Genomic DNA, 11,416 nt, shown 5'->3' on the forward strand with positions numbered 1-11,416 from the left:
GCTGAGGGCACCTTAGATCCTAGAGGCCTTCCTAGAATCCTTGCACGTGGCTCCTACACCTCAGAACCAGCAAAGGCACATTGACTAGAGGCACAGGGACTAGAATCTCCCTGACTTCCCTCTCTGTTGTGTCTCTCTAACTCCATCCAGAGAAAGGTCTTTGCTTTTTAAGGGCTCAGATGATTAGGCTGGGCCCCCCCGGATAATCTCCCTATCTCAAGGTGAGCAACCTAAATTACATCGGCAAACCTCCTTTTGCCAGGTAAGGTACGCCCAGGTTCCAGGATCAGAGTATGGACATCTTCGGGGACCATACTGGACCTCTGTATCACAGGGCCCTACGTTTACATCACAGAAGTAGGACCCACCTGGCATGAATACAACTGGGCTCTTTCAATTCAGTACAGCTGGTCTTCGATTTGTAATCTGTGGGGGAAAACTTTAAATCTCCAAATACAGAAAACCTGGCTTTCGAGTATGTTTCTGAGACACATTACTATTCATCCTTAAGGCTTATGGAATTGCACCCACAGCTCATTCCCTACCTCTGGGAACTGCTCCCAGAGGTAGGGAATCCCAGGATCTGGACTCCCAGGATCTGGAGTCCAAGAAGTCCCTCAGGACCAGGGAGAGCCCAGGATTAAACACACAGTAAGACCGGGGTCAGTTATTACAGGACACGTACTTAAAGTTAGGTTCAGAACAGGCTGAGAAGGGAACGCAAGGCAAAATTCCCATTTGGTGATGGCTTAGACGAAGCCTAAGATCTAGGGCTGGATCTAAGCCAAGTGCTGTGAACAGGTGAGGGACACAAGTTCTTGTGGAGGCAACCAACCTCCGTTACTCTCAGAGCTGGGGAGACTTAGTTCCAGGTATCTGATACAGTTAAAGGAAGCTGAGGCCCAAAGAAAGGCAATCCATGCTCTGGAAGAACTGGGGACTATATAATAATAAGGAATAAATGTGAGAAGTAGGGTTTTATGGTCAAAGCAGGTCCAATAACCGGATCAGCTAGATGAGAATAGATAAGCCCTGTAGAGCCCTGCTTTAGAAGTGAATTGGATACAGGGGTCTGGGGCAAGGTCAAACTTTAGGGAGAAGGAAAGGGAGCCAGGTACACCGTGGCAGGCCCTCCTCAAGACACTGGACATATAACCGTGCAAAAGTCACAGTCCTTCCCTCAAGGACCACAGCGTCTAGGAGGCACTAATTCTACATGAAAAGGGCTGAGAAAAGCCAGCAACAGGGCTGAGGTGGCACACAGGAGGAGCAAGAAACGCTTCTTCCAGATAGAGACCCAATGCTCAAGGGGGAGGTAGGTTGGTAGTAGTCTGCAGCAAAGATGTGGTAAGACTCAGACCGGGGAGAGAACGAGGCCTTTCAGGAGTTTAGTGAGGAGTTTGGCAAGGCCAGTGTTTATGGACACGAGGTCCACCTTCCTTCCACTAAAACCTCACTGCCTAGCAGTCCATCTTCTCTCCTAGCATTTGAACAGTGTTCTAAGGCTGTGTCATTACAATGAACATGTCTGAAATGGTCTTCCTTATTTTGGCAAGAAATTTCTCTCTGCCCCTTCTCTCCACCGTGGGATAATGTCAGGATTCAAGACTAACCTATTAGCCCAACGTTTACTTTCAACCCTAAAAGTGGTGGAGCCAAGACCGGCTCTCAGACCGGTGGCCTCAGGTGCAGTCACGACTTGTACTGTTCTCGTGCTCATGGTGACCTGCTTCGAAGTGATGCTCCTCTGGCCACAGCCCTCTGTTTCTCAGAAAGGCAGAGTGTCCGGCCAGAAAGACACGTGCTCTGTCTCCCCCACTGAACATGCTTCAGCAGTCTCTCCCCACCACTCTGTCCAGCCACAGTCCCTGCTCCCCTGAACTGTCAGGACATTCACTCAATTCAGCAAGCACGCTCCAAAGCATAAAGCTATGTATTGCGTTGCACAAGTCGGGAGCGTTAACTGGCCGAAGCTCTGCTGAACCAGGACACTGAGACTAACTAGAATACTCAGGGTTAACCATCTACTTCAAAGTGAAGTTTATTATTGAATAGAAATGTTGTTCTAATGTTTTGCCCTCTGTTCCATATCTGTTTTCTAATGTTGAGCCAAAGGAATGCCATTTGGCAAGTATCATCATGTCCTTCATTCTCTAAATAACGTTCAAACATCCTCTAATAAATGTCGCAGACTTTTCTCTGAATTTTCAGCATACTTGGAACCGTCTATGGCTTGAGCTCATCCGAGTTTGCTAATAGCACAGATGATCAAAGCGAGCAGGAGTGATGAACAGAGTTAGTCAGGGGCACTCAGTGGGGAAGCGGAACTAATAGGATGGATGTGTATGTATATATACATGGAAAGAGAGAGAGACTTATTTTGAGGCATATTGTCTCCCAAGATTATGGAGACCTGCAAGTTCACTATTTGCAGGATAGGCCGGCAGGTTGGAGGCCAAGAAAAGAGCCGGTGCTGCAGTCTGAGCCTGAAGCTATCTGCTAGCAGAATTTCTTCTTGCTCAGGGGTGGCTCTATCCAGGCCTTCAACTGACTGAATAAGGCCCACCCGCATTATGGAGGGCAAACTGCTTTATTCAAACATTTATCCACCCATTTAAATGTTAATCTCATCCAAAAACACCCTCCCGGAAGCATCCAGAATACTGTTCAAACACATATCTGGGCCCTGTGGCCCAGCCAAGCTGACACACAGTATTAACTATTACAGCTTCTAACTAGGACGCCCTCCTTTTCCTTCACTGACAAAGGCTTCAAGACTGTCTGGCTTTTCTCCCCGCTTGTGACCGTCCCACCTCTTGGTCCCCTGTGGTTCTTCCGCTCCCAAGCCTGGCTGAAGAGAGGCCCAGCCTCCCCCGCTTGCTGCGCTGAAGACAGGCATTCAGGCTTATTTAGTCTGCAATGCTTTTCTACTCATCATGCCCAGAAACAAACCAGGTGTAACAAAAACTACAAATGTGAAGATTCAAGGCTTAGAAAACGACGCTTTCTTCCCATCCAGGACCCAGTTCTTGATGTCCTTTCTGAGATGGAAATTGGAAATGTCAGGCTCTTCTGTCTGCTTATACCCTTGAAGGTAGATCTTTTCCAACCACTGGTCTTTGAACACCTGAAGCTGCAACAAGGCAAAATATAAGCCACTTGCTAAAGGCCTTTAATCTGAAGAGGATTGTTTGCATTTCTGAGGAAGTTTTAACCCTCCGCTCTAGGCCTGTTCTTCAAAAAGGAGTAGTCCCTTGGGGCATGTTCTCCCTGGAGGCTTATCCCTAGAGAGGAATTTATAAAATCTTTAGAACACTGTGTAGGATCACTCCACAAAGCCTAAATCAAGGTTTTTAACTGGGCAGGAAATTAAAGTTATTATGTTTCCTCCTCCTCCTCTCTCACTCCACACTAGGAAAGTTAGGAATTTCCACCTTCTCCAAAGCAGAGAATCCAGCAGCCACAGTGCCGAGGCCCTCAGCTCTGTGCTCTGGCCCAGCCCTCTCACCATCCAGACCCTGCACCCACCGCACCCTGTCCCCTCCTTGGGCTGACTTTCCGCCACCTATTCCATGGCCAAGCCACATGGGCAAACAGTGGGAAGTTGTGGCTTTTTCCCTCTTTTTCTTAACTGTTTGAAAATTTTAGGACCTTTACTATTATTATTATTCTGGAGAGGGAAAATAGACGCAGAATCTTAAGAATTCCAGGAACCATCAGAAGAGGCCACAGGGTGAAACTTTCTGTGGAGCACTTGTTTAACTCATCTGATCACACCTACTTTCCTGTCTCATCACCACTGGGAACGGATGAGTCTAGGACCCACCATCTGATGCCTTCAGGATCCCACTGCCTCCTCACTGGCCTCCATCTCACCTACAAATCCTCCACCCTTCAACCCATCTTCCATGGGCTCTCAGGTTACTCCTTCCTAAAACACCCCCTTCAGACAGATACATCCTCCTTCAAAACTTTCAGTGGGTTCTCGGTTCTAGCCCAGACCCTCCCCAACCCAAACATAACCTACCTTTCCCAATACGTCCACCCATGGCCTCATTCATTCATTCATTTGATATATACATTGAGCATCTAGTCAGTGCCAGGCCCTAGAGATACAGGTCAGGGTGAGCTAGGTTAGGCACAGTCTCTGCTCTCATGTGCTTACAACCTGGCCGGGAGAACAGAGACTTCAACAAGTCGTTTCAGTGAGGTGTGACGAGATGACAAGGAGGAAGATGAGGTGCCAACATCCCCTCCCACCTGGGTCAACTCTCTGTTCCCACTTGGCTGGTTTCCTCACCGACCACTGAAAACAGCACGTTCCCTCCATTGAGGATTTGCTCAGCCACCTCCTTCCCCTATGATGCTTCTCCCGAAAACCCTACCTGTCCTTCGAGGGCCAGGACATGTCCTGCCTTCTCTGTTTTTTCTGATTCATGAAACCTAGAAGGAATCTTCGTTTCCTTCTAAAGCATGGTCCCAGGCAGCATCTTCTAAACCCTGCAAACTCTGCATTCCAATTCCTCATGAGAGGGATACTCACCCTGTCTTCTCTACCATGGTAGCTCACACTGGGGGCAACAAGAGAACCCACAACCCCACATGCCCCTCACCCAGCCCCCAGTGCTCTAGGCACCATGCAGGTGCTGCCTTGTTTCTTCATGGCCACCCTGCAAATATTTATTATCCCTGTTTGTTTGTTTAAACATCTTTACTGGAGTATAATTGCTTTCCAATGGTGGGTTAGTTTCTGCTGTATAACAAAGTGAATCAACTACATATACATATATCCCCATATCTCCTCCCTCTTGTGTCTCCCATCCTCCCTATCCCACCCCTCTAGGTGGTCACAAAGCTCTCCCTGTGCTATGCGGCTGCTTCCCACTAGCTATCTATTTTACATTTGGTAGTGTATATATGTCCATGCCACTCTCTCACTTCGTCCCAGCTTACCCTTCCCCCTCCCCGTGTTCTCAAGTCCATTCTCCATGTCTGCATCTTTATTCTCATCCTGCCCCTAGGTTCTTCAGAACCTTTTTTTTTTCCTTAGATTCCATATATATGTGTTAGCATACGGTATTTGTTTTTTCCTTTCTGACTTACTTCACTCTGTATGACAGACTCTAGGTCCATCCACCACACTACAAATAACTCAGTTTCGTTTCTTTTTATGGCTGAGTAATATTACATTGTATATATGTGCCACATCTTCTTTATCCATACCTCTGTCGATGGACACTTAGGTTGCTTCCACGTCCCGGCTATTGTAAATAGAGCTGCAATGAACACTGTGGTACATGACTCTTTTTGAATTATGGTTTTCTCAGGATATATGCCCAGTAGTGGGATTGCTGGGTCGAATGGTAGTTCTATTTGTAGTTTTTTAAGGAACCTCCATACTGTTCTCCATAGTGGCTGTATCAATTTACACTCCCACCAACAGTGCAAGAGGGTTCCCTTTTCTCCACACCCTCTCCAGCATTTATTGTTTGTAGGTTTTTTGATGATGGCCATTCTGACTGGTGTGAGGTGATACCTCATTGTAGTTTTGATTTACATTTCTCTAATGATTAGAGATGTTGAGCAAACAGGATAGAAAGCCCAGAGATAAACCCACGCACATATGGTCACCTTATCTTTGATAAAGGAGGCAAGAATATACAGTGGAGAAAAGACAGCCTCTTCAATAAGTGGTGCTGGGAAAACTGGACAGCTACATGTAAAAGAATGAAATTAGAACACTCCCTAACACCATACACAAAAATAAACTCAAAATGGATTAAAGACCTAAATGTAAGGCCAGACACTATCAAACGCTTAGAGGAAAACATAGGCAGAACACTCTATGACATAAGTCACAGCAAGATCCTTTTTGATCCACCTCCTAGAGAAATGGAAATAAAAACAAAAATAAACAAATGGGACCTAATGAAACTTCAAAGCTTTTGCACAGCAAAGGAAACCATAAAGACGACGAAAAGACAAACCTCAGAATGGGAGAAAATATTTGCAAACGAAGCAACTGACAAAGGATTAATCTGCAAAGTATCATCCCTGCTCTAACGGGGGAAAAACGAAGCCTGCAAGAGGCAAAGTAACTTGCGGGAGGTTAGCAGGCAGTCTGCGCAGCTGCAGCGGGTGACCCGGGGTCTGCCCCCTGCTGCACCTGGCGCTTTCCCTGCCAGCACCGCCTCCCTGCTCAGCGCCCCGAGGGTCAGGAGCTGCTTCCCCTTCATGGGGAGGAGCACAGGGAATCCCAGGGCCCTGGCTTGCTGACTTTCTAATTAGCCTGAGAGAAGGCACCACTTTAAGTCCATTATCCCTCCAGCTTCTGGGCTGCAAAAGACAGGCCAAGTTTTCACGCTGAGCCAGTGAAGCCTCAGGACCCCTATTCAGGCTCCCCCAGCCCTGTGATCTAACCTGTATTGTTATTCATTTTCATTCAGATGCGTGCAGGGCAGTCCTGATCGCAGACATGGGGAGCCCAGGAGGATGAAAGGAGCGGCGTGTGGGCGTGTGCCGTGGGGAGAGGCCGACAGGGATGCAGGGCAAGAGTCAGGCTCAGATTCCAGCCCTGTCTCTATCGCACTATTAAGAGCTGTCCGGTACTGCAGGCTTACGTGTCAGCGCTGAGCTCGACTATTCCCATGCTCTGCCTCATTCAATCCACCAGTCACCAGAGTCTAGTGTGAAATAAAGGAGCCGGCTCTTCCAGAAACATCCTACTTCACCTGTGCCTGGACAAGCATTTCTCAGCCTCTCTGCAGAGCCCTGGGGTCAGGCTGTCAGGTGCCTGCCCAGCCCCAAGTAAAGGAAGAAGAAAAGACACATCACTGAAGGTGAAGCGCTGTCCAGGGATTCCAAGCCCCAACAAAGGAATTCTCTCTCCCTCTTTCTAAAAATATACACATATACCACTGCCCTCACCTTCACCCGCCACCAGCTCTTACAGCTCCTTAGCTGTTTCCACATCATCTCCACTATTCCACCAGGCCCTGGAGAAGGTGCGGATTTCACTCTATATCTACACATACACACGCATCTCGCGCGCACGCACACACGCACGCGCACGCGCACACACACACACACACACACTCGTTCTTTTTAGCTCTCAGAATCGCAGAATAGGAGCACTAGAAGGATCTTCAGTCTCTAATGGGAGCAGTTAGAAAAACATTCTTTCTATAGATAAGTGTTTCTCCTGGACATTAATCGATTCACAAAAATAAAATTGCGAGTTTGAGCTGGCCTGTCCTTTCTAAGGTTGTGCCTCCCCCTACCCTGTGACCTCTGTCTCCCCACGACTCTCTGAAGGCAGGACAACGGCTCATGCTTCTTAGTAAAGTGTTATAATGTACTTTTCACATTCGTCAGTCTAATACTAGATTACTAGCTCGCCTCAGGAGGCTCACCCACAAGCTAGAGGTGGCGTCGGGGAGGAAGTCACACCAGCTACCACCCTTCCTCTCACTACCTTCGGATTCACGATTGGTTTTTATTTTTTCCAGTTTTACAGAGGTATAAATGACGAGTACAATTGTAAAGTATACAGCATAATAGATATATGTATACATTGTGAAATGATTACCACAATTAAGTTGATTAACACATCTGTTAGCTCACACAGTTACCATGGTGTGTGTGTGTGGTGACAACGCTTAAGAGCTATTCTCTTAGCGTATTTCAAATATACAATACAGGGCTTCCCCGGTGGCACAGTGGTTAAGAGTCCGCCTGCCGATGCGGGGGACCGGTCCGGGAAGACCCCACATGCCGCGGAGCGGCTGGGCCCGTGAGCCGTGGCCACTGGGCCTGCGCGTCCGGAGCCTGTGCTCCGCAACGGGAGAGGCCACAGCAGTGAGAGGCCCGCGTACCGCAAAAAACAACAACAACAACAAAAAAAAAACACAATACAGTGTTGTTAACTATAGTCACCATGCCGCACATCATCCCCAGAACTTATTCGTTTTATAACTGAAAGTTTGTACACTTTGACCAACATCTCCCCATTTCCACCCGCCAACCCCTGTCAATCAACACTCTACCCTGTGTTTCTACAACTTTTTTTTTAAGATTCCACACATGAGTGAGATCATACAGTATGTGTCTTTCTGTTTCTGGCTTATTTCACTGAACATAATGTCCCCCAGGTTCATCCATGTTGTCACAAATGGCAAGGTTTCCTTCTTTTTATGGCTGAATAATATTCTATGGTGTGTGTGTGTATGTATAATTGTGATATATATATAAATATATATCACATTTCCTTTATTCATTAATCTGTCAAAAGACACTTAGGTTGTTTCCATATCTTGGCTATTGTGAATAATGCCACAGTGAATATGAGAGTGCTTCGAGACGTTGATTCCCTTTCCTTTGGATGTATACCCAGAAGCAGACTTGCTGGATCGTATGGGAATTCTCTTTTGTGTTTTTTCAGGAACCTCCACATTGTTTTCCATAATCGCTGTACCAACTTTCATTCCCCCCAACAGTGCACAAGGGTTCCCTTTTCTCCATATCCTTGCAAAAATTTGTTATCTCTTGTCAGTTTTCTGGTCTTTTTATTATTTTTTAATAGATCTTAATTGGAGTATAATTGCTTCATAATACTGTGTTAGTTTCTGTTACACAACAAAGTGAATCAGCCATGTGCATACACATGTCCCCATATCCCCTCCCTCTTGAGCCTCCCTCCCATCCTCCCTATCCCACCCCTCTAGGTCATCACAAAGCACTGAGCTGATCTCCCTGTGCTATGCTGCTGCTTCCCACCAGTCAACTATTTTACATTCGGTAGTGTATAAACGTTGATGCTACTCTCACTTCACCCAGCTTCCCCCTCCCACCCCATGTCCCCAAGTCCATTCTCTATGTCTACCTCTTTATTCCTGCCCTGCAACTAGGTTCATCAGTACCACTTTTTTTTTTAGGTTCCATATATATCTCTTTTGATAATAACCATCCTAACAAGTGTGAGGTGATATCTCGTTGTGGTTTTGATTTGCGTTTTCCTGATGTTTAGTGATGTTGAGCATGTTTCCATGTACTTGTTGGTCATCTATATGCCTTCTTTGAAAAATGTCTATTCAGGTCCTCTGCCCATTTTTTCATCAGATTATTTGTGGTGTTTTTGCTACTGAGTTCTATGGGTTCCTTACATATTTTGGATATCAACCTCATATCAGATATATGATTTGCAAATGTTTTCTCCCATTCTATAGGTTGCCTTTTCATTTTGTTGATAATTTCCTTTGCTGTACAGAAGCTTTTCAGCTTATGTAGTCCCACTTGTTTATTTTTCTTTTCTTCCCTGTGCTTTTGATGTCATATCCAAAAAATCATTTCCAAGACCTTATGTCAAGGAGCTTTTTCTTTATATTTTCTTCTAAGAGCTTTACAGTTTCAGGTCTTACATTTAAGGCTTTGATCCATTTTCCATTAATTTTTGTGAGTGGTTTAAGATAAGGATAGTTTCATTATTTTACATAAGGATATCTAATTTCCCCAACACCATTTATTGAACAGACTGTCCTTGCCCCACTGTATGTTCCTGGCACCCTTGTCAAAGATTAGTTGACATGGGTTTATTTCTGGGCTCTCTATTCTGTTCCATCCACCTAGGTGTGAGTTTTTATGCCAGTACCATACTGTTTTGATTACTGTGGTTTTGAAATGTAGTTTAAAATCAGGAATTGTGATGCCTCCAGCATCATTCTTCTTTCTCAAGACTGCTTTGGCCATTTGGAGTCTTTTGTGGTCCCACATGAATTTCAGAATTTTTTTCAATTTCTATGAAAAATGCCACTGGAATTTTGATATGAATCTATAGATCGCTTTGGATAGTATGGACAGTTTAACAACATTAGTCCTTTCAATCCACGAATATGGAATATGTTTCCATTTGTTTGTGTCTTATTCAGTTTATTTCGTCGAAGTCTTATAGTTTTCTGTGTACAGGTCTCTAGCCCACATGGTTAAATGTATTCCTAAGTATTTTAAGTGGGAATGTTTTCTTAATTTCTTTTTCAGCTATTCTGTTGCTGGTATACAGAAATGAAAGTGATTTTTGTATGTTGATTGTGTATCCTCCAATTCTCCTGAGTTTGTTGACTAGCTCTAACAGTTTTTGGTGGAGACTTGGCCGGGTTCTAAGAGCCTCCCAGTTCTCTCTAGAGCAGTGCCCTGAAGCACTCAAGTTTGTGGGCTTTCTCCCAATCACACAGCCGTCTGCAAAGTCTTGCGCTCACCATCCATGGGAGCATGTGCCAGGAGCTGGCCATGCGGGGAGAGGAGGTTGAAGTGCACAGAACGTTAGAGGTGCCCATGGGCCAGTTAGGTGGACCACAAGTGAGGTGTCCCCACTGGCTTGTGGGGGAGCTTCCTGACGGAGGGCACAAAGCATTTAATAGGATGAACTGCAAAGCACTTAGCAGCAACCTTTTGATGAGTTCTGAGTCCTAGTTGCTGTGCTCCCAGCCCCTCCCAACTCCTCAACTGTGCAAATCACCTCAGTATTCTGGGTGGGGTGAGAAGGAAGTGGGCCCCTTGAGCAGCATCCCGCACAGCTCGGGAAGCTGGGTGCTCACTCACACACTGTCACTTTTCCCTGGGAGAGAAATGCAGCCCAAGGGGGTCTCTCTTGGCACTAAGCTGTGCCACCTTGGGGGAGAAGTGATGCAGGTGAAGGAGAAGAAACCATTCTTCTTACCCTTTTCAATGCATCCAGGCTCAGATTTTTCTGTTGGACCTTCTCCGCTGGACTCCTGGACTCCCAAAAAGGTACTTTTGTCCATGCGTGATTGTCAAATCAACATTCTGTGAGGGGATGACAGTAGAAATTTCCTATTCTGCCATCTTTCTGACATCACACGCCTCAGGATTCATTTCAGATTTCATGATTCTCTAGTACCTTGTAAGTCTTCTCAGAGATGGCTTCTGCATATCTTTAGGCGGGGAGATTGTATCAAAACATGATTAGTTCCAGGAAACCCTAAATCCTCCCTTACTGTCCAGGATATAAAGACCTATTTGTTTCGTCGACTTGGGGAATCTTTACTGTCAGTCCAAGGCACCTTTGGTAATTAACGTTATCAACTAATCTTGAACTTTCTCTCACTCTCATCTTTCTTACATCTGGACTCTCATTCCTGCTGCTTCTCTTTCTCTCGGGATAATGTAGTACTTATGGCTGTTGGGTTAGCTTGCCTGGACTCCAACCCTTTGCTACCTCCTAGCTTTGCGAACTTATTTGTTCTGAGTATCAGTCTCCTTTCTGTTAGCTGGGAAGATGTTAATATCTGGCCAAGTGGATTAAAGAATAAGTGAGATAATGCTTGCAAAATTCTTAGCAGAGACTGTCACATACTAAGAGCTCTGCGTTGATTATTTATTGGTCCTTCTCATGCAGAGTTAC

General features: G+C 45.7%; 1 long non-coding RNA gene across 1 annotated transcript in view; it reads right to left on the reverse strand.

Moving 5' to 3' along the window:
• Positions 1 to 11,416, reverse strand: part of LOC109551548 (uncharacterized) — a 55,551-nt gene that overhangs the window by 24,381 nt on the left and 19,754 nt on the right. Inside the window, exon 2 of the long non-coding RNA XR_002178344.3 lies at positions 10,712 to 10,946. This is a non-coding gene — a long non-coding RNA (uncharacterized lncRNA). The remainder of the gene's footprint in view (positions 1 to 10,711; positions 10,947 to 11,416) is intronic.

This window comes from Tursiops truncatus, chromosome 10 (assembly GCF_011762595.2).
Source record: "Tursiops truncatus isolate mTurTru1 chromosome 10, mTurTru1.mat.Y, whole genome shotgun sequence".
Taxonomy (NCBI): domain Eukaryota; kingdom Metazoa; phylum Chordata; class Mammalia; order Artiodactyla; family Delphinidae; genus Tursiops; species Tursiops truncatus.